The sequence below is a fragment of the Catharus ustulatus genome, chromosome Z, assembly GCF_009819885.2.
Source record: "Catharus ustulatus isolate bCatUst1 chromosome Z, bCatUst1.pri.v2, whole genome shotgun sequence".
Classification (NCBI taxonomy): domain Eukaryota; kingdom Metazoa; phylum Chordata; class Aves; order Passeriformes; family Turdidae; genus Catharus; species Catharus ustulatus.
Window position 1 is genome coordinate 66,095,852 of NC_046262.2, and position 24,469 is coordinate 66,120,320.

Here is a 24,469-nt window from a genome sequence, read left to right on the forward strand (position 1 = left end):
ACCGCCCGCCCGCCGCAGCCCGGCCGGGCGCGGCCCCGCCCCGCGGGGGGAGCGGGATCCCGCCCCGCCTCCCGCCCGGCTCCGCTCCTGCAGCGTCCCCTCACCGCCTCCCTTCACCGCCTCCCGCCCGGCTCCGCTCCTGCAGCCTCCCCTCACCGCCTCCCTTCACCGCCTCCCGCCCGGCTCCGCTCCTGCAGCCTCCCCTCACCGCCTCCCGCTCCCGTCTCCCGCCCGGGTTCCCGCAGGCCGCGGGGAACGCGCCAAGCTCTCCTCGCCGTGCCCGCGGCGCTTTCCCTCAGGAAGAGTCCCCATTCCCCAGGCAGCGGTGTGTTTCCGCATGTTAACCCTTAGGTTGGCAGTCGACGAGAGATAAATGTTCTCCTGTCCGCAGGCAGCCCTGGCGCTTGAGCAGCACCTGCGCTTCTCACACAGAGCATTGCTGCCGTCGTTTCCTGTTCGTTTGCCCTCGGGATCTTCCCACGTGTGGTGCTTTCCCCCGCGATCCTGACGGGCCAGCCGCTGCCCTGCCTTCGCCGCCCGGAGGGCACGCGAGGGCGCGGTGGGGAGGCTCTCCTGAGTCACTATCATGCTGTGACACTGGCGACATGCCAGGCACCCACGGGAGCCGTGCCCTCACACGCCTCTGCTACAGCTGGGCAGAGCAGCGGAACTTTTAACGAAGGGCTCTTAGTTGAGATAAGGACAGGGAGAAAACACGCCAAGGGCAAAACGGGCTCAACTTAGAGATACCAAGTGAGTTTATTACTAACATAATCAAAGGAGGATAATAAGAAGTAGTATAAGCCCTTAAAAACAACTTTTCTTCCCCCAACCACTCCCTCCTTCCCACCGACAGTGCAGGGACACATGGCATAGGGTTTTGGTCAGTTCATCACCTAAGGTCTTCTTCTGCTGCACAGAGAGAGAAGTCGTTCCCCTGTGAGACCATGGGGTCCCTCCCATGGCAGACAATTCTCTGTGAATTTCTCCAGCATGGCTCCAAATCGCAGGAGTAGCAGTCCTCCAACAGCTGCTGCAATGTGAATCTCCCCCACGGGCAGACAGTCCTCCCAAAACTGCTGCGGTGTGGGTCACGTGAAGGAGGTACAAGAAAAAATGTAGGATAGGCAGCAGGAACCTTACCCTTGAAAAAATCAGGATGGATTTGGCACTGCAACTACTGCAGATAAGATAGGAGAGCCTTGATATGAATGACGTTTTCTAGATTTAAAAACTTTAAAAGAAAACCTGGGTAATATTTTACTGACCTGTTGTTTTAAATATCCAGGATTATACTGGAGAGGTCAAGCAGATCATTCATTGAGTCCAGAAGGCTCTGCGGTGGTGAGACCTGACCCCATTTTCATATATTGCTGAGGCAAAAGTGTGGTAAAATGCTACCGTTTTTAAGAATATTTGGTCAGAAAAAGGTAAAGTATTCTTTTATAGAGCTTTAGAGGCCTATGGGGTTTTTTCAAGTTTCCAGAGGTTGTAAGTCTTATCCATTTATATGCTGGCACATTTCCTGTTGAAAAGTAGAGGGAAACAAGGTTGTGCCATCTGTTACTAGTCTGCATTCCAGTTCTGACAACCACACTGTACTCCAGTGGGATGTTTGAGCTCCTGATTTAAAATCTTTGCTCCAGCCTTCCCCTTTTAACTCTCACATAGTCTTCTTTCTTCTACAGCTTCACCCAGAATGCACTACAAATCCATCTGGCCAAAAACCTCGGGTGGGGAAGGTGGTAAGGAAGGGATTTCCTCTTGTGTCATAAGGTCAAGGCAGGGCAGAACCATAAACTAGGGAATTATTAAATGAAAAGTTCTTTTTGTCTATTAGCATGTAGTAAAGATAGCACTTTAATTTTCATTCCAGTAATTGCTTTCAGCTTCTTAGGGATTATATTAATTAAACTGCAATGAATTAGCATTCTACTTTGTTTTTCTCTATATAACCTTTAATCAAAATATAGCTAGAAAATGGCACACTTAATAATGTCTCCATAGATCTATATAGGGTTCATTAGATTCAGCACAGCTGAAAATCTATTTTAGAAGTACATCTCAGAAGGAAGATTAAATACTTCTTCAGTGTTTGTACTTCTTATTGCAATTGCTTTTGTGATGTAGTCCAAAAGAATGAGTCATAAAGCAAACAGAAAGCAAACAGAAAAGGCTTGACCATTCTTAATTTAATAGTTTTGATTTGCATGCAGAGACCCTCCATTTCTACTCAGATCACAACCTAAGGCACTCTTAGAGAGCCAAGCTGGCACTTCTATCCTGCAAAGAGGAACCACCTCAAGTGAGATTGGATAAAACTGTTTATGTGTTAAACTTCTTGCACCCTTCGCCTGATTCACAGTTGTCTCCTACATTTCATTATTTTTCTTCTTTAAATTCTAAACAGCTGAACTTTCATAAGGATGTTAAGATAAGGGTTAAGGATTTAATTACTGGTATGGGGACTGGCCCAGTAGAGTTAATAGCGTGGGGAAGACAGATATGTTTGTTTTGACAGAGAATGGCCTTCATTGGGCTGCTGTTCACTGTGTTAAGCTGTACTTGGACCACACTGGAAGGAACAGGATGGATGGTCCCATAACTGAAGCGGAATGTGTGGCAGACACTGGCCACCAGGTGGGTCGAAGCATTAAGTTTGAAGATGAGAATAATTGAATGGGTTTTTGTAAGTTGAAATATTGTCCCTCTGCTGTCTGCTTGGATTTTTGCAAGGGCCCTGCAAAATCCTTAGCAGCTGCATTCTTGGTTCAAAATTAAAAAAAAAATTTAAAAATTTTAAAAATAAAAAAAAAATTTAAAAAAAAGGGGGTGGATATTGGCCTTCTGTGTGTCTATTCATATGTCATGCCTACCTCAACAGCGATTCTGTTCAGTCATTTTCTTTCCCAACTGGCTAGCCTAAGTTTGAGTGAAACTACTCTTTTTTGAAATATTTAGGCTTCATTCTACCTCCCACAACCAGCAAGAATCAGCAGCTTTGGGAAGTGAACAGCCAGTAGCACTTCCATGTTACAGCCAGGTAATTTTGTGCAGCACTAATTTTTCATTCATGTTTCTTTTTGTTTTAGCTGCAAAACACAAGGCATAAGCTATTGTGTTCTTCTGATGTATGGGCTTTTTCTTATGCAGATTATCACCTGTTATATATTAGGAGATTTTTATAATGCACCCTAGCCATATATTTCAAATAAGAGTCTGTTCATTTGATATTAAAATAACCAGGTTAACAAAGCAGTATTTGAAGCATTTGGAAATAGGGATGTTTCAATTGATCTTTATGTATGTATGCTACATTCTAATTTTGCTAAATTTTCAGCAATAACTGCTGTTATTGATTTGGGAACCCTTTCTTTACATCTGAGTTTCTAGCTTACGTTATTCTTGCCTGATAATAGGAAAATATGCCAATGATTTTTAAAAAGTTACTTCACTGGTTTTGTGGAGCAATAGTTTTGTCTCTAGCTTTGGATTAGACACTACAAAGTTAGCAGATGTATCTTTTCTCTGTTTGCTGGCTTCAAACAAGGCATATATCTTTTTGCTCTTCTTTAGAAAAATTTTATATAGGAAAAATTAGCTACCCTGTATAAATAAAATTAATTTACTGGTTATTAGAAAACTGGTGAAACTTGTGGACAGGGTCTCTGGTGATTGAATGTACAGTGCACCTGTTCTAGTCTGTAGTTAGGGATTTCCTCTACAGTTAGTGCCCCTGACTTCCTTGAAACACCAATCAAGGGAAAGAAAGAGTTGGAGTCTATCCAATTTCTTGAAGAAAAGGTATTTAACTTTGAAGCCAGAAAGCACAGTGAAAGAAGCGTTTCAGGAAAATGTTCTTACTGTCTGAAATAAGCTGTGGCTTTTTTGGGTGGTGCTGCTTTACTTGTTTGTTTCTTTGTTTGATGGTAAACCAGGATTAACACATACCTCATTTGAACAAATAATTTCTTTATTAAATTTAACAAAAGGCTTTATCAAAATGGTCTTCTTCTGTGAGAACTAAAGCATGACTGTTTCACTTTGGAAGAGTGAAGTATTATGACAGTAAAATTGATACTAGCTGTAAAATTGACACTATATATCCATTTATTGAACTTCCTTTCAAAAGGTCATTATAGTCATTTTACTGTGTGGTAATCCCTTGCCATTTAAACATTGTACCCCCACATTACTAAAAGTGGAAGTTATTCTGTCATTTCAGAATTAGCCAGATACATTACCATTTCTGAGACAATACCAATTTGAACAAATTTTCATAAAGGTTAATGATAGATTTTATGCCTACATGGCCATATGCAAACTAAACTGGGTTATTTTCAGGCAATGATAGGGTCCAGGGTCCTGTGATTAAAAAGGAAACTTTGTCATTAGATAAAAAACTGCAAAAAATACCCACAAAATAATTGCAGAAATTCGTTTTCTTTTCTTATGGAAGAAAAATGTGCCTCAGGTATAGGAGGTCACAAGGACTGACGGCAGCATTCCTGTGCTAAATCAAGTAAACTGTACCAGGACAGGTAAGGTGTAGGGACAGATGTACAGTGACCTCACTTCAGCTTTGGTCTGTCTATGGAGCAGTGGATTGATCAGTCTTTGCATGAAAGGAAGAAGCTTTTCAAAACTTGCATGAGACAAAGGATATAATTAGCTACTTGCACTTGTTTAGACTTACCACCGGAGTCTTTATCTTTCTGTTAAAAGGGGCAAGCTAGCCATATTGCTTAGCTGTTTATTAAAATTCCCAGGGATAACAGAAGTTACAGCATTTCAACGTTGTGTCTTAGTTACCAATTTAATAATAAATTTGCTTGCCAGAATTGCTATTTTTGATATTCAAGCATTTTCATCCTCTCTAGTTCTTGAAGAGAAGCTAAATGATTTTGAATGCCCTTTTTGCATTTTATGCTTTCAGTCAGGAAAGTAAGAGGAAAGTCATGTCCTCCAAGTATTTTTTTACATTTTACTACATTTCAGAAGTGGCCAAAATAAACTTAATTGAAAATTTATACAACCAATCCATGCAGACATGGAAAATTCAAGTTTGAAAGAATGACTATAAATAAATCAAAAAATTACAATGTAGGATTTCATCAATTTTCACAGATACAATTACAAAATCATAGGGTTCAAAGCAAACTAATAGCACTACCTAAGAGCTAGGTATATGTAGGGCTACAATGACCAATGTTCAGAAAGGGTTATATCTTCTAATGTGTTACATAACTGAAGAACCTTAACTCAAGTTGTGGAAGTTCTGGGTGAAATAATTACAGCAATTTGTGCTATTTCTGCTCTCCTCTCACAGGGAGCTCCTAAAGTTACCTCACCAGCTTCATCCACTACAAACTTAATTGGGCACACAATAGCAGATTTCTCAGGCAGTATAGGAATGGCATCAATATCCACAACCATTTTAATGTCTGATCATGTCAAAGGCCTAAATTATTCATATGTTACCCAATCAAAGCTGAATACTATCCTAGATAGAGCTGCATGCATTAAAACTGTAAGGAGACCGTGAAAGTTAGAAATCAAACACAAGTAATTTTTAGAGTATCTATTGACTACAGAATGCCATTTTAAAAAAGGTAGATATAGTCTTTTCTTTGACTGCTTGGAATTTTACCTGATTATTAAAATGCATGTCAATAACATGAAACATTTTGAAAAGCTTAAACACAAGGTTTTTTGAGTATTTCCCATGTAAATTCTTCTCTTCCAAAGTGCCCATAGCATGCTGTTTTTTCATAAATTGGCCTCTTCAAATATAGCTCCCTAAATGAAAAAAAAAGAACAGTCTTACACTTAACTCTACTCCAGTATACATTATGATCTAGATATATCTGGAGGATTATCAGTATCATCCCTAGAATATAATAAAACTTAGGTGTTATTTCCTTCCCTTCATAGACTTACAGAAAGAAAAATAGAGAGCTTATAATTTTAATTTTTAAGTGATTAGAAATAGTGAGTTTTCCTCCAATGTCTAAGAGATGTAGTAAGTATGCCTGTAGTCTTTATAAATGTTACAGTCCAGAAGCATTTTAAAAGAAAAAATTTCAGCTATACCTGGGCAAGCATCAATGTGTTTTCTATTATTTCAAGTATTGTATGGAATTTTTTTTAATGCTTCTGTGGCAGAAAGAGAATTATCTCAAAAGAAGCTGTCAAAGGTGATGATGATCTACTAAATTAAGTAACTGTGGAAGTTGAACTGCTTATGTAGAGACACAAAGTCTCTGTTTAGAATAGAGCTTTACATTACATAATTATGACCATATAAATCATAATGAAGGTGTAAGTCATGCTTACCGCCTTTTAGACTGCATAACATAGTGGATTGCAGCTTCGATAAATCATTAACTACAGGTATCTATAGAAGTTTCTCTTCATTTCATGAAAGACCTGAAACATTTTTGTCTGCTTGGGCTTTCTTCTGTTTGGTATTACCTTGCTTTAATTATCTTTGAAAGCACACTTAAAATAGATGATTCATGTCGTAAACTGCTGGAGAGAAGATTGGTGGAGAAATGACAAAGGAAGGAAAGAAGTAGAAATACTGACAGGATAATAAATACACATTCTTTCAGTCATGTAGACATTTATGATGTAGAGCAGCTAAGTCTTGTTTCAGGTAATACTTTGTGGACCATGGTCCCATGCTCCAATGGCTATGGTAGGAATCATGTGTGCTTGATCCTAAGCCAAATGCCATTGAAATACGACAGCTGTCTAAATGAAAAGTAAGACATCATGAACTATGTCAATGAATAGGTGATTAAAATGGACAGCCAGCATCATTTATAGGATTTTAAATATTGCAAGGTGATGTTTAACAAGGAAATATTCATTCAACAATGCTCATGGTTTATTGCCTGCTTTTTTCCTTTCCTGCTTGCTTTCACCACTTTCAGGACTATTTTAGCATAGTTTTAAAATGCAGCATTTTTCAATATAACAAATCAAGATAAATCGCCACAAATTATTAGCGAGGAACTGCCATAATGATAAAGCTAAAGAACAGTTTTGATTATATTTGTGAACTGATTACACTTGGAAAACATTCCTTTATGGCAATAGAAGTTGCCATCATTCCTTGCATTATCTTTGACTATGAAAGTTATAAGTCAGCTCTGCCCTCAGCATATATATTGCATACTCTGAAAAGTAATGCAAAAGGCTCAGCACACCAGCAGAATGTTAATATAGCTTGTCAGAAAAGTATTTCCTTTACAATGGAAAAAAAGAGACTTCCCATTCAGTAACATGTTGATATTTTTTTCCCTCAGAGACAAATATGCTCAAGATTGTTCTGGAATATAGAGAAATTATGTAATAATTTTAGTAGCTCTGGATTTAAACCAGAAGTGAATCATTGAAAGCATTTTCCTCAAATAACGAGATTGGTAGCATTTATGTTTTGGCATTTTAGAACATTTTAAAATCTGCATTGCTCAAAACGAATAAGTATGTGCATGGACTCGAGTTCTTGCTGGTATCTATCTCAGGCTTGAACGCCTGCGTGAGTCTCACAGACTTAAAACAGAGGAGGAACTCACAATGAGGTTGCTTCCATACAGGCAGAAAGAGATAGTGTTTCTCTCCATTACTTCAATATTTCACAAAACGTCTAAGAGGTCCAGTCTATCAGGTTTGGTGAAAATCAGCCAAGAGATTAGGAAGTTACTCAGGACCGAGAAGATCAACCTGTACCCTTAGGTCTCAGGAAGCCGTACTACAAAAAGGCAAGAAGTTCTGCTGCCTTGAAGTTTACATAAAGAATCCAATGAATTAGTCACAAATGGGGGAAAAACGGTGAAAAATGCTAGGGTCACATTACAGCTCACTGGAATGTAAGTTGTTAACGGCTGATAAGGAAAGGTACTGATCTGCTCCTCTCCTCCAGTCCTTTCTTCTCCCAAAGAAAAGAGCAATTCCCATTCCTCTTTAAATGCAAGGAATGTATTTGTCTAACAGACCTGCTATGTCAGGCCCAGAAATATTCCAGAAATGTTGGGCTGCAAAAGGCAGTGTTAATAGGTTTGTATATCCTGTCCGATTTCACGGCAGCCTCAGTGACACTTCTGATCGCAAGTGAATTTTCACCTCAATAATGTTATTTCATGGCTGTCCTTGTTCTGGTTTTTAAATTTCTACAATAGTTCAATTAGAATAGTTTTATTACGGTAGTTCAGATCTTAAGAGGGCATTTAAGAAGCATGGATTCCTTTTTAGTTAAGTTTAATTGACTCCAAACTGTGATATGACAGCACCAAAGCCTTTCAGCTGTCTCGTAAGTTGTTGCCACCTGAATATCAAAGGCACACAGCCCAACACTTTTTTCAGAAAGAGCCAGTATTTCTGTTGCCCTTCAGATAAGGTAGAGATCTGGAGCCCTACACACCCTGTAAACAGACTGGAAAGCCTATGTCCAATGTCAAACTTTTAATTCTGCTTCAACAGGCACACTACCACCTGGTTAATGAATTGCAACACAGCTCACCACCAGGTTACTGCTAGATATACATGGTGTAATTTAACCTGGTCTTACTTATCCAGTGTACTTTGTGACCTGATTTATCAATTGGCTCTTGTATGTTGTACTAGGTGCATGAGCAGAAGAGCATGAGGGAAGAGCAGAAATTACATCAATCAGAGATTTATGATGAGATGACTTTCATATGGTTATAAGCCAGATAATTAAACTGTAAGAGAGAGCATTAAAAATATGATTCCATACAGTAAGTACTAACATCACACAAACGTTATAATAGCTCTAAGGCATAGATCAAAGCTTTTCTGGACAATTTCAAGCAGTTCTTCTTGAGATCTGTCTGATGTTCCATAGTGGAATACTGAGATGGCAAGAGGGTGTGAAACCAATAGCATATGATAGCTGTAGAACAAAGGCATACAACCCAAATACAATTAATACAGTCCTTCCTGCTTTTATCATATGTATCAGAGTAGAGTTTATTAACATCTTGTCGCCATAAGGAAAGTTAGGAGATACCTTTTAGCTTAAAAAAAGGTATCTTTTATCTTAAAAAATTATGTTTTGCTCAGAACCTGGTCAAATATCAGACATAGATGACATTCCTTTAAAACAAAAGAGGTACTTTCTGTCATCCTCAGCTACTGCCATTTTCCATTTTTCAGTTTCAGCTCGATGCAAGGATTTCGTGCCTTAAAGGCTCTGAATTCTATAAATATGTATGCCTTGATTTTGCAGTTTTTTTCATTACTTTTGGTTTTTTAGAAGCAATTCTAATCGTGACTATCTTCCCCTTAGCTAATTATGAGATTATGTCTGTTTACTATTAACCGACAAGCTGACAATTCTTTATAACACTAAATAATATTGTGTTATATACATATAACATTGTGCTATATACATTGTGTGATATACAAATAATATTGTGTTAATATGCATCTAATTAGACTGCAGTTACCTCTATTATCCATTTTTTTCCCTTTTGTTGTGAGAGATGGTTAGCATGAAAACAATATCCAAAGGAGAGGCAGCTCAGTTGTCAGCCTCAGTGAAGGCTGGCAAGGTCTCAGTGTAGCACACAGACTGTGGGCTGAAATCACTTTTGCATTTCCACATTTTTCCTTTTGTTAATCTTTAATGCAGCCTTCAAGACTTCAAAGGACATTGGCTTTTCTGGTCTTCTATCTTGCCATCTTATCTTCATTGCTAATATCTGAGATCTCCATAATTTGCTGTTAAAGAGATCACTCATTCCTTGTCTAGAGACAGGTTCGGGTATTTAAGAAGGGTCTTTGAGAATTACTGGAATAACAACATTCCCACTTAACGAAAAAAACATCAGTGATGTAGATGTTCAAAAATAACCCTCAAAATGTGCATACAAAGATATCAGAAGTTTGTCCTTTTTTCCCCTCAAAAAAAAAAATCAAAAATTTGCTAACTAAAAGTCATTTATGCTTGGCTTATTCCCAGTCTACCATTTTCTTGAGAAGCTGCAAACTATCAGGTGTCAAACACATGCACAGTGTCTGGAGCAAGAAGCCTTGTTGCTAATTGGGATGTCTGGATACTGTGTTGTTGATCATAATCACATCCAGTGGGCTTCTCCTCTGCTCCATAGAGAAAGCAAGAAGTTTTTACCACACCACTGCAAGAAAACATTGGCCAGATTGCTGCTACATTGAACTTACTTAGGAAATACTGTGTAATTACTTAGGACATAGCAGCTACTCAGAATAAGTATTTGTATAAACTAGTATTGCAAATTGAATTGGCAAATGTCACTGTTTTATAGTCACAGTCTGTTAATGTGGAAGTGTCAAGGTGTCAGTAAAATATCTACTTCTACTTCTTTGACTTAGTTAGGAAAAAAATCATGCACGAGGAAGTGCATTGGTTTTTGTCTGAGCATATAAGACTAATGAAAGTTGTTCTTGTCTTCAACTCTAAAACAGTTAAATTTTGCTTTTAGTTACACCCTATACCAGAGGAGAATACTAGGAACAAAGTGAGGTAATTTCAAGTGCATCTTAAAACAGAACATTTGGTTACAACCAATATGACCATATTGCAAGTTTCAAGTTAAACAGCCACACCTAGGAAGTGCTCTCATAACTGTAATGTGCTGTGCAGCCCAGGCTGCGGTGCTGGGCATGCAGGTGTGTGCAGAACACCCAAAATGCAAGGAGGATGTAAAGAAGTACCTAGACCTGGCATGACTAAGGAGCTGGAGAAAGAACATTACTGAGAACAGTCTTTGTTTCAGGACCATCCTGGCCCATGTCATCTTTGGCTTCCCTCATAAGGCTCCTAAAAAATTCCTGGAGCCCCATTATACTATGAGAAAAGATTTTCTGAACTTGGAGAGAGGCTGTGATAGTGGAGTGTACTCTGAGAAAGAATTTGTATGTCAGAATTTTGTGTATTACTTTTACAGTTGCTCTTACCTGGATTAATACTCTTCTTCAGAGACCAGCTTTCACCAGAGATTTTGCAATCCAGTGAGCTGCATATGCTACAGAATGATCAGCTTTGGAGGGATCTTTTCAGAGAATCCACCTCCACCATGGGCTCCCCAGCTATCAGAAATGATCTTATGCCCAGTCAGTCCAGCATCAGCCTGAAGGACAAATAACTAAATTTATTACAAGACACAATAGCTCTTCCAATCCCATATTACGTTATTGAGTAAAGCTTTCTTTAGTATTTGTCATGTATAGGACACTGTTCACAGTGTTCACATTCTCATGCAACTGCTTAATGAAAGAGTTCACTAGATGGATGGAGTACTCTTCAGAAATTTACTAAGCCATCTGTTCTGCAGTCACTTTTGAAAACCTTTAACAATGCAGCACAACTGTGAACATGACAAAAAGAATGTTCCCTTCAAATCAGCAATTATGAAATGTTCTCTCTGGGTTACTGGTCAGTCTTTACTCAGCAACACTTTGATGAAGGCAAAGAACTTAGACAAAAACAGACCACATACTATCTAAAAGGTTAACAAGCTTCACCTAGATACACATACTAAATGGGAAGCAGGGGCTTCACACCACTGCAGCTCAATGTTGTCAGCACAAGAGTACTGAGAAATTCAAGCTCAGGTCAAATTAATGGTTCAGTGGTGATACTACACTACACAAGTGATACTACACTTCCCTCTTCCTTCCTGTGCCCCTGACAATGGTCCCAAATTCTTGCATAGATTTGTCTGCCTCCTATAACTTTATGAGTTGATCCAACTTATTCAACCAAGAGAGATATACAGCCTCTCTGCCAGATTAATAAAGCTGGCAACTACATGCTGATAATTGAACTCCAGAATGCTGAAAAATTCCATCCTGAAAGAGGATAAATGGCATTAATCCACTATTTTTAAATCTGAAAATAAGTAACATGGGAGAAAAGTCAACATTTATTTCTCTATTGAAGTGATATCCCTTCATTATCCCAGATTAAAAGCACACCTTGTAGTTTTAATCCTTTTGAACGCTTTACACAAACTAGACAGTTTTGTGTAACGTGAATTTTTACAATTTCATAGCAGTGGCTTTCTTATCTAGAGCAAACACCTGGAAAGCAGAACGTACATCAAATTCTAATGACTATTGATACTTAATGTGTTAAGTCTCCCTTGAAATTTGTTCAGCTTTGTGAATAATTTCAGTGTAGACACCAGATTGATTGGTATTTCTGGTTTTGGTTTTTATTGTGGAAGTGAAGAGATACTTCCATCCACCCACCTTAATACATAACTTAAGAATTGGGTTTTCGTTACTTAAAATACTTTCTGGAAGCAAGAGAAAGATCCAGGAATGTGTACATGTGGCTCTCTAAGCAGGTATAGCTTTAGTTAAGGTGACAGCTGTCCAGTAGGAAAGCTCTAGTAGAAATAACTGAAGCTTCCTTAAAAATACAAAGACTTTTTGGTTAAAGGTATACCATTCCATTGCACTACTGTTCAAGAGAACATTTACAAGCCTGTGGTGGAGTCCAAGTCTGGATAGATTGTTGTTTATCAAAGTACCCTACCTTAGGACCACCTTCTACAAACTTGTCCCTTGGAAGGAGATGATAAATGGTATCCTCATCAAGATACTTCTCTGGAATGACTTTTTAAACAACTTTATCCATCCGCCCATTGTCTATTTGTTGTAGCAGTATGTTCATGCATGATTTATTGAAATCACAAGTGTATGCACTAGGATGGGCTCCAGTGCACCACTACATTCCTTGTATTTCATTGTGACCTAATGAGGAAAAAAAAAGGAATTATAACCACACAGGGCCAAAAGCACCTGTCTGAAAGCTGGAAATTAACCTCACTTACTTTCTGCAACTAAAGATAAACAGATGAAGGGAAATGGGATGAAAAATGATGGATTGTTGTCAATGCTTAAACTCACTGTAGGAAAGCAAAAACACTACCAAAAGGATTAACTACAGGATATTATGTGTACTGCCATAGAGAATTAAAATAACAAGAAGAAAGCTACAAAATCCCATGGTGTTAGCAGCTGATGCTAATTAATCTGGTTTGCTAGGTTAACATAACTTCAAATTGTGCATTATCAAAGTAAAGGCAAAATAAATTTTGGAGAGCCCTGCTAAAATGAACAATTGTAGATCATATGATAGGCTGTATCCTTTGCTCCTTTCTACATGGCTTTTATGTACATCCAGGTATAAACTAGCAGTGCTCCATCCTTAGTACCCATTCTCTCACATACCAAAGCAGCCCCTCTACTTTCCTATTCTTCAAACATGTTTGAATAGACACATCATAAATCCATCTGTTGACATGTTCTGTACACTCCTAACAAGAGGCACAATCCATGTATTGCAACAACAGCAGCAGTAAAACTCAGTGCGCTTGATCCAAGAAATTAGGACAAAAACACTTTGTTGTAATTGAAACACCACATATATGTTTACCTTTCCTGTCCAAAAGGTTACACAGCCCAGAAAACAGAGAGTTTACTGTCTTTGAAACAAAGTGCTTCACTCTTACAGTAGGCTCAGTGAGTAATTCACTGAGCACAGCAACACAGCTGCCAGCAGATTGTAATCATTCAAAAAAACTCCAAACCTGATTCTTGGTAATTTGTTAATGTTCCATATCTCCAAGGGAAAACAAGGAAGATACAAGTATTGTTTTGAAGACACCTTATGAGACACTGATAAAACAGTTTAAACAAACATATGTGCTATATACAAAGATACCCTATGAAATTCACATCACCTTGGAACATGAGAATGACAGCACCATTTTTCACAAACATAAATTCTAATATAGTAGCAGATAGGGTAAATTATTTCTGTTGTTTCTCACCCTTACAGCTGCTGCATCTGTTACAAACCCATGTTCTCCTATCTGGTCTGACGCAGGGCCACGTTCCACTCTGTTCCAGGGCCCTTAATGCTTGTGTGCCAGGAGGACTGTTAAGGGCATACATTCCTCAGTTTCATCAGTGGCATAGCCAAACATCAAACCCTGCATTAATTGAGGAACTGCACTGAAAAATGAGCACATAAGCCACCCATTTCCATGCTCTTTTTTTGCATTCTGCACCTGTCTTTGCCTCATAGTACTTCAGAATCATGCAAGCTTAGCAAGAGACAGCAGTAACACGCAGAGTTAATAACCTTCACACACAGCCAGTCCCAAATAACGTTTACTTGCAAAAATTACAGCCACAGCAGGGGCTAGTTCCCAAAAATGGCTCTGCCTTACACATCCATAAGAACCCACTGCAAAGGCTTCATTAACATAAAGCTCATCAAGACCACTCAGTCTTCTCGACACAGAAATTGCTGCCAGGCTGAAGGACTTGAAAGATTCAAACTTAGAGAACTGACAAAAACCTCAGTTGTGGCTCTATCCTGTAAAGGCCACTGAATATGGGGAAAACCACCTTCCTTGAAACTGGTGAAGGCTGTGTTCACGCTTCTGGTGTTGAGAGAGTGCACAGTGATTACTGAGTGTTCAACTCCAAATTCTTGCAATTTGCATAATAGTTTTTAACGTTCCTGTCAATTGTAATTGTAACTGCTTGTGCTTAAACTAGATTTGAGTAAGTGCCTGGAATTACTCGATCCCCTGCTACAATGTCATCGTCACTCTTGCCATGGGAGATAGCTTGCTTGATTTCTTTACCTTGTTGTTCTAGGACAACTAAAATTGTGCAAGTCTTATAGTACAGTCTTACTGTAAAGTTAGTTCATACATTCCTGAGAGTTCACAAATTGCTAGTGAAGTTTTTAAGGATTATCTAGTTATTGTGGCTAAAACTTCTACAATTCTATACATGTAAGCTTCCTATACTATATATTTTTTATTGCTAACAGAAGCAGACAATCGGCACATTTATTTAACAGTTTCAGGATAAGTTATTGCTATTAAGTCAAACTTGAATTCTTGAAACTGATAGAATACATGCAATCCTACAAGTTACTCTGCCAAAGCTTGTTATGCTAATTATGATATTGCTTATTATGGCATTACTTATTTTGTCTAGGGTTAAAACCGTTTGGGTATTAAACCTGGGAGAGGAGTGTGGAAAATGTTACCAGAAACTGGTATTCAGTTTTTCTTGTAGTATGTTCTAGAATTCAATTGAATTAAAAGAAAACGTACACATCATACATGAAAAGGGAAGACTGGAGGGGAGTAGTGATGTAAGTAGTTCAGCTGCTGAAAGGAAACTCCTTTGGGATACATATAAAGAATACATAAAGAATTCCTTTGGTGTGAAATTCCAATGTCACAGGCTTGTGCACCCCAACGACAAGGAACATGAGTGTTAAAGTTTTAATTGTACAAACCTACAGATGTAACCACCTCCTGATATTTGTCCAAATACTAGCTGTTCTGCATCAGAAAAGCAAGAGATACCTGACACTTTCAAGAATAAGTAATTTACAAGTATGCCACCTTAAAATAGCTCCTTCAATATCATCAGTGAGAAACACATATCAACAACAATTGTGAGACTTCTCCCAGGCCCAGATACGCACTTCATTTTATTCTTCAGAAACATGACTTTGGCCACATGCAGAACAGATCCATGAATCATGTAGGATCTCATTAGAGAATCACAGAATATTCTGAGTTGGAAGTGGTCCACAAGGATCATCAAGTCCAATTCCTAAGTGAATGGCGCATACATCCATACATCATTTGAACCCACAATCAGTATTACCAGCACCATGCATGTCATTCACCTTTGGAAGAGTCATCGTATTCTATCCTCTTAAGGGTCTCATTACAATTTGTTGATAGTCTACTATACCTTGAGATGTCATCTCTGTCCAGAGCAAAATCAGTCCAGTTTTTGCCACACACTCTGGAGAAAATATGTCAGTAAAATGTCAGAATTTTATTTATGCTTTTTACAGTTAAACAGAGAGATCCTGAAGATGATTCTGTGAACAAAAGATTAATCACAGAGGAAATTCTGTGTAAAACCTTAGCACACTTATAGGTCTTTGTGTGTCCAACAACTCTTCTCTTCAGCTGATAAGAAAATTTAAAAGCCTGCATACATTTGGGGCCCATCATAGCCAATTACTCTATCTTCACATTGGCTAGAAGCAAATGTCTATAAGAGCAGATCAAGTATGTGCGGCTGTTTCTCCAAATGCAAGAATTTCAGCTCAGTGTTCTCCTTAAGTAAAAGGAACATAATTTATTAACAGATGGTATTACCAATCTTCAATATATTAAATATATTTTTATTACAGTACAGTACATTTGTCCTTGGCAACCACAAAAACTTTTAGCTTCGTCAAGGTCCTGGAGCAAGAAGCTGTGAAGAGATTTGAGATCTCTTCATTAGAGATTTTGTGCAGAATCATTTAATATTTTATTTTGTTTTATTTCCAGAGTCCATCTGGTCTGCAAACGTTTCTGTTTTATGTAAAAATGTACAGCAGAAATCACAAAAAATGTTGGTACAACAATATGATCTACTAGATCTATGTTGTCATGTCACACCTGTTTCTCACATCTCTTTCACACATTTTTCTTGACATTTTTGCAGCATTGTTCTGTTACCATTTTCAACTTTGAGCAGCTTTAGAAATGTAACTGCTTGAAGTATTGAAATCCAAGCTTTATCAAGTCTAACACATATGCTAAACCCTCTCTTCACATCTCATTGCTCAAATCTGTGTACCAAGGATCATGAGAGGTTTCAGATGAAAAATATTAGATCATTGTGTTTATGAGATGCAGCTAGTCCTCTGTGTAACTATGGCCTTGGTGGCTTGTTCTAGAAAGAAAATCACTGCATTTGCAAAACTGTTTAGGTACATTCCCTTTCTGTGTTCTTTTTTTTTCGTGGCAATCCAGCTCATTCCAATTTGGTAACATGTTCACAGCCTCTATTGCTAGTGACAACATCTGTGCACAGTCCTAATGGAAAGCCACAGAAAATAGCAAGCCACTGTGATCAGAATGTGATCAGAATGTGATCAGAACGTGATCAGAATCACATTCAAATGATCTTATCCTCCTGTGAACAAGGGTGATCACCCTAATTATTCTGTGAAGACATGCACTTTGTGCAAAGTATCTTTCCACATTTCAATTTTTCCCTGCTTTTCTTAGATTCCTCAGTAACACCCACCCTGATAACCCAACTTTTCCATTATACCACCTAGCGTACTTCTTATATTTCATAATTTTAAATTTGCTCTGGAGTACTATTTCTTTCCTTTATTCTCTTCATTTTTTGCAGTTTTTTTCCTGCTTTACCTTCCCTTCTGAATCAGAATGCCACACTTGAGTTCTTTACTGACTGTGAAAGTCTTGACTGGCAGCCAGCTATTGGAGAAATTACGGAACAAAAGGAATTATATAAACATCGATTACATGTTGTACTTCATTAATCTGTTTTTCTATCTGTATTGTACTTACCATAGGCAACCTTGGCATCTGGACCAATTCTGAGATGAGCATCTAGAACAGCATCACTTAGCTTATCACACAACTTATCTAGAAGATAAAAATAAGGCAGATATCACATTTCGTTTTTGTGATTAAAAAAAATTTGGATTTCTTAATAAATTATAATTTCCAGGAGTGTAGAGACTTTTGGGCATCTGCCAAGAAGCAATTTTATCAACTTACATTCTAAAAGGTACATCTTACCCTGTTTTCACTCCTCTCCTCAAGTCAGTTCTGACATTTTACTATCACTTGCACAGGCCAGCAGCCTCCTTGGTGAGGGGACAATGAAAAATCCTACAAAGGCATCTGAAATAATCAGGATAATTTCAGGATAATAAAATACTTTTGCAGTAATTTTGGAACAAGTATTTAAGCTTAGGCAGTTTTGCATTCTTCTCCTCTTTTATTTTAAACTTTGTGTTGTATTTTCTGTGTGTATTACCTGTTTTGATCCGCATCTTATAGCTGTCAGAGGCATGCACTTATGCAAGTGTTCATCCCTTCTGTACATGCTGTGTGGACCTCTGAAATATCACGTGTCAGTTTTTTTGGATAACAAGAGGAATAGTTATCCCTAAAAAAGGGTACATCATGTTGAAGTTTGCTCCTACAATTGTGCACTGCTATCTGGCTCATTCAAGTTCAGAAAATCATCTGCAAACATTCTCTCAGAGTCAAGCATTGGCCCCTCGCAAGTTTTTACCATTATATTTCTGAAATCCTGGTCTTCCTGTTTCATGAAGAAACCACTGGAGAAAAAAAGTTTTACCTATACTATCTTTAGTTCCTATTACCTATTTTCCACACAAGACCTGAGTACATCAAATGAGTTTGGTTTGCTAAAAGTTAATGGACAATTTAGAGGACAAATTGGTATTGTTTCATCAGGATAACTGAACCAGTGCAAGCAATCCATGTTATCACTTCAAAACTACAAGTTGAGAGAGGTAGCATATCTTCAAAACCAACATGAGGAATATGACTTAATTTTCACCCACCATCATTACAAAAAAAAAGCCATCCAAAATATGTTCAGCCACACAGATACACAGCTGGATCTGCAAGATCGTCTGTACTGAACCAGTTGCCCACAGTGTTTGTAACAGTCTATGTAATTATACACATAGTTGCCAATTAAAAACAGCATCTCTTGAGGGCTCACAGAGAAAATAAATGAAGAAGCATGACTGAATAGCCACCTTAACCTACTTATTTACTTTTACAGATAATCTGGCCTCGAAGCATATGAACATCAGGATGAAATTATAAATCAAGAGCAGAGCTATTCTGTACTCCAGAAGATCTGTAATTCAAAGTAGGATTTAAGTATAAATAGAGTTTTAGTATGATAACTGTAATTATCTTTCATCATAATCTAAAAGCAAGGAAAAGGGAGAAATGCTAGCAGGTAGTTTTGATGAACCATTGTGCCATCAATACCACCACACTCAAATACAAATTATATCCAAAAGCAAAGCATGAGTGCTAAAAATACATGAGGTGCTTCTATTCACACAGGCTACAGTGGTCTCAATGTCTTAATGAGATTTCCTCATGGAAATGCACAGGTTGGTTCTTCACTGACATAATTTTCACAATGTGAATCAGCAATTTCTGTACTTTTCACATTTTATTTCTATAATTTTCCCCAAACAAGCTAAAGGTAAATATCTAACTGCATTTCTTAATTGTTTGCAAAGTAAGTCCAACAATTTAGAGGCTTAGAAAAAAGCAAAACAAAAACCCCACCATCTTGATAACTGTAAATCCTGTCTTCAGCTCTTTGTGCTGCCTTATTTCCCACCTTAAGCATTATCTTCCTGAAATTTATTGCCACTCAAAGGTTAAGAATTCTGATCAGTTCTGTAAGTTATACTTCACCTTCACTGATAAAAACTGACCACTGATTGAAGACACATGGACATAAGATAAAAAGGCAGAAACAACACATGGTCATAATTTCACACCCAGAAGTTATTTGTGCAAGCAGGCATAAAATTAGGAATGCCACATCACCTGGCGAGTTTGATAACCTGAGGAAAACCGAGGTCTGAAGACTGAGAAACTCATTCACACCAAAGGCTCAAGCAGGAACGGCATAATCTTTAACCACTGGTAAGTTTCATTGCCTATGTGCACCATTACAACATGCAGTGCACTGTTTTACAGCAAACAAGTGGTGGTTCAAGATATGGTGCCATAAGTTGCAGATGTCTCAGAGCTGTTAGGCTGTTCATTAGGGGCAGGGCAGATAGGCTAGTATAGCTGGACTCACACTGTACCACTGCCTCTAATGAGTAAGAATATGGATGCACAGCAAAAAGTCACCGCAAACCCTTGGTATTTGACACCATCCTCTATTTATCACTTTCTATTTGTTTGTTTGTTTTCTTCTACTATGGAAAAAGTAAGAGGTAATGTTATTTTACTCTGAACATTAAAATGCTCCATTTGAAAGTACTATCTTTACTGTAAATTTGAGTCATTACTATGTGTCTTGGAGGTCCAAACTTCTTTCAGTGACTCAGTTACCATCGCTTCTAAATAAATATTATTGCAAACAAAGCTGTATGACAGATAGCTGAATTTAGTCACCAATTAGAGCTGAAGCATTATCTTGCAGTTCAAGACCTGGAAAATACAATGGTTTTATACATTCTAAACTTTTTGTAAACTTGTGTTACCAAAAACAATGTGACAAATAGACATATGCAATATTACAGCAGCATCTGGAATGCAGCTCTCATGCAAATTAATGCTTAATATTCCAAACATTTCAGAGAATCAAAGTTGAAAGATCACCTATAATATATATGTGCACAAAGTACTACATTTTTTCATTACAGAATTTTAAAAAATGCAGCATTAGTATACATGGCAGCTCCACTTCTACCTGTGGACTGACCCATGCTTTTCTCAAGCAAAAGTTTAAAGTTACCTATGTCACATTATATTGCATGCTATGCAAATAAGACAAATACTCATCAAGCAAAAAAAGACAGTGATCCAAAATCTATTCAAAATAATTACAGTAATTTCACGAATACAAGCTGCACCAATTTGACTAAGATTTTGCTCCTAAACCAGAAATGCGGCTAATACTCAGGAGCGGCTAATATGTGAATAATTTTCTGACATTTACAACCTCAGAAGTGCCAGCCAGAGTGCCGAGCCGAGCTGCTGCAAAGTCGTCATTTTGCGATTGTTAGAAATTGTTACTCTGTTGCACCGCGGATGGAGCCTGGCTGCCTGCAGGCAGCACGGGGGGCGGGGAGAGAGGAGGGAGAGCTCTTTCCTTCCCTCTTCTGCCGCAGCCCGGGGGAGAGACGGGGGGGCCCTGCGCCGCCAGTGCCGCGGCCCAGGGAGGCGGCAGGGGGCTCCATCCCCGCCCGCCGCCGCAGGAGCGGGGGGGGCTCCGTCCCTGCCTGCCACCACAGGGCAGCACCGGGCCGTGGTGACTGAGCCCAGTGGCAGCGGCGGCTGGCCCCCAGTGGCCCCGCCGAGTGGCAGCGCCGGGCTGGGCTACCTGGCCCCGTTGGCAGCCCCTAGCGGGCCAAGCCTGCACAGCCTTAGCTGAGCCAGTAAACCCCGCCCTGCCGCCGTTCTGTTACTATTTGGCAACTTTGCTGCACGTGGGTCCTCGCTGCGAACAACAGAGCGGCTTATATTCAGGTGCGGCTTATTTATGGACAAAAAACAAAATACTTGCCAACACCCAGAGATGCGGCTTATAGTCAGTGCAGCTTGTATTCGTGAATTTACTGTAATTTGTTTTTTCTTTTCTCCATTGGGAGGGATATCATTGAACTTTCATCAGATAGCTTTCTGATGAGCATTGTGAGCATCAATAAAAGCAAAGATACAATCAGCATTTTTACTTACCAGAATGTCCTTCAGCAACAGATTCTGAGGTATAAAAAAAGAGTTTTTTTCTTTTCTTTGACATGTTTTGTTATCTTTAGCAGGCCTGCAAATGAGAAAGAACCAGAACAAGTGGACCACAGAAGAAACAAAGGCAGAAGGTGAAGTGGAAATGTTAATGTCTTAATGCAAACAGATGATGTCATTGCTCCTCCCTGCTTGTTCTCCAAAGGTTCCATAGCTAAGACTGATCTGTGTGGCTTTTACAATGCACTGCTACAAAGATTTCTTTCCTAAGACTCCAGTGAGGTTAACCTCCTAGACTGTGCAGAAGTGTATCATTATGAAAGAAATGTGAACATAGCTAATCCAAAGTTCAGTGATCTTGCAGACTTCCTGAGCCTCCATTCTTACTCTTTATTCTAAGTGCTAACTAAAAAGCATTTTAAGATAGTAACACAGAACACAGATTTTATTTGAATTTTTAGGGGTAAATGATGTTTCGACTAGGCATCCATACTTCTTACTCAGCTGCAGTAGTTAACAGTGCAGAAAAGTCTTTATGTGAGAACAAATGTTCGTAACAGCTCCAGATGGAAGAACTGCTCTCTCCTTCCACAATACTGTGGCTAAGTCAGGAGCTGCAGAACAACAAAACAGCATGCTCTGTTAGATGCAGGGATGAAGGCAGTGGGTTCATTACAAGTTTGCTACCTTGAATTCTGAAACTGAAATCTATACCCTAGCTCAATAAATTTTTTATTTGTTAATGGTCAGGCTCTCATAATTAATTTTAAAGACTTATACTTTTTGTCTCAATGGACAGAAACTAGTAGGAAACAGATAGACTCAAGTACCCAAACTAAGCAAAGAAGGGCTTCCCATTTGGAAGCACTGTTTCCCTTTGGCATGTTTCACAGGGCGACAACACACCAGAACGCCTGAATACAGCAGTGTCAAAAAGCTGCCTAGGAATAACAACAATTGTGTCTGGTCTTAAAAACCCTCATCTTCTGAGCACTACACTGCTGCTATACATCATGATGAGTTCAGCTTCTCTAAATCATTTGTCACTTCTGAAAATGTCACTCCAAAACATATGCATGTTACAGAGCATCAAGAGTGGTACTGAAATGCAGGTGCAACTTCACTGACAACAGAAGGATTCACAACTGTCCACCATGAGTAAACTACACTGCTTACCAGGCCACCAGCAAACATCTCACAAGAGATGTGTGTTTATTCTGAAGTCTTCAATTATAGGAAAAGGCACAACTTCACTTCAGAAGACTTCCCAGTAGTGAGGTACCTGAGGTAATAAAATCAGTAATGAAGGCAGAGCACTTGAACAAATGAGACAAAGCCAACCCTCAAAAAAAATAAAGTAAAATTGTATCTCAGCTGCAATGACTGGAGAAGCAGCCTAACTGCGCCAGCACAAGTGATAGCTAGTGTGCTGCAACAGGCCAGTCACTAACAGTGAAAACCACCCCTCTGGAAAGTATTATGTGGATCAGGACAACTGTGGTGGGTGAGAGGCTGGACATAACCCAGCCATGGGCACTCCCACCCCAGAAAGCCAAACGTGTCCTGGGCTGCATCCAAAGCAGCGTGGGCAGCAGGGGAGGGAGGGGATTCTGCCCCACTGCTCTGCTCTGGTGAGACCCAGCTGGAACCCTGCAACCAGTGCTGGCGTCCCAGCACAGGAAGGTCATGGAATTGCTGGAATGAGTCCTGAGAAAGGCCACCAAGATGATCAGAGGGAGGGAGCACCTCTCCTATGAAGAAAGGCTGAGAATATTGGGAAGGTTCAACCTGGAAAAGAGAAGGTCATTTTCCAGTATGTGAAGGGAGCCTACAAGAAAAATGGAGACTTTGGGCAAGAGCATGTAGTGACAGGTCAAGAGTGAATGGCTCTAAGCTGAAGAAAGAATAGGTTTAGGTTAGATATTAGGAAGAAGTTCTCACTATAAAAGTGGTGAGGCGCTGGAGCAGGTTGCCTAGAGAAGTGGTGAATGCTGCATCCTCGAAATGTTCAAGGACAGGTTGGATGGGGCTTTGAGCAACTGGTCTAGTGAAAGGTGTCCCTGTCCACAGCAGGGGGGTTGGAACAGTCAATCTTCAATGTCCCTTCCAACCCAAGGCATTGGGTGCACATGTTTTGCACAAGTCCAAGTAGATGATGTCAGCTCTAGCTCTCCCCTCACCCATGACCTCTGTAACCGCATTGCAAAAGACGATCACACGTCAGCCATTATTTGCCCTCAATAAGCCACATTGGCTGTCACTAACCACTTTCTTACTTTCCATATGCCTTACCATAGTTTCCATGGGGATTTCACCAGGCACAGAGGTGACTGATTAGCTTGTAGTTCCACAGGTCTTTTTTTTCACAAGATCACAGCATCACAAAATGACTAAGGTCAGAAGGAATCACAGCAGGTCATTTGGTCCAATCCCCCTGCTCAAGCAGGGTTATGCAATCCATGGCACAGGATTGCATCCAGATGCTTCTTGAGTATCTTCACCGAGGGAGACCCAACAACCTCTCTGGGCAAACTGCTCCTGTTTGTGATCACCCACACGGCAAAGAAGTTCTTCCTCATACTCAGGTGCAGTTTTTCTACTTGCTGGCTCTCATCTTATTGCTTGGCACCACAGAGAGGACCCCATGTCCATCTTCTTGGCACCAACCCATTAGATATTTACAGACATTCCTGAGGTTCTCCTCTCAGTCGCCTCGTCTCAAGACTGAGTAGCCCTACCTCCTCCAGCTCTTCCTGGTGAGAGAGATGTTCCAGTGCCTCAATCCCCTCTGTCGCACCTACGGGGCCCGCTCCAGGAGCTCCACGTCTCTCTTGTCCCGGGAAGCTCAGATTTGGATGCAGCACTCACCCGGGCTGAGCAGAGGGACAGGATCACCTCCCTCAACTGCTGACATGCCCTTGCCATTTTAAAAAGGGGATTTGTTTGAGGAATATCAGTCTCTTTTGTAAGAGGGATGCTTTCCTGTGCCTCTTCTGTTGATGTTTCCTGACCGGTGTGTGTCACTAGATTCGGGACGCTGCTGAGGAGGACGGAGAGGTGAACTGGAAGGCCCTTTGAAGACGGGACTGCTGCCCGGCCGCGGACTGACG

The 24,469-nt window shown here is 39.6% G+C and overlaps 1 long non-coding RNA gene across 3 annotated transcripts; it reads right to left on the minus strand.

The window, feature by feature from the left end:
• Nucleotides 1-2,840: 2,840 nt before the first annotated feature.
• LOC117010400 lies at nt 2,841-24,431 on the minus strand. Of its 3 annotated transcripts, XR_004420655.2 has the most exons (7): nt 23,652-24,431; nt 22,536-22,641; nt 21,354-21,438; nt 17,439-17,516; nt 12,551-12,768; nt 10,966-11,138; nt 2,841-5,799 (listed from the first exon to the last, which is right to left on the minus strand). It is a non-coding gene; the product is annotated as an uncharacterized LOC117010400 (long non-coding RNA). The 3 variants fall into 3 exon arrangements; XR_004420654.2 differs by lacking the exon at nt 2,841-5,799 and having other exon boundaries at nt 9,415-11,138; XR_004420653.2 differs by lacking the exons at nt 2,841-5,799; nt 10,966-11,138; nt 12,551-12,768 and adding an exon at nt 15,513-17,345.
• Between the last annotated feature and the right edge of the window lie 38 nt (nt 24,432-24,469).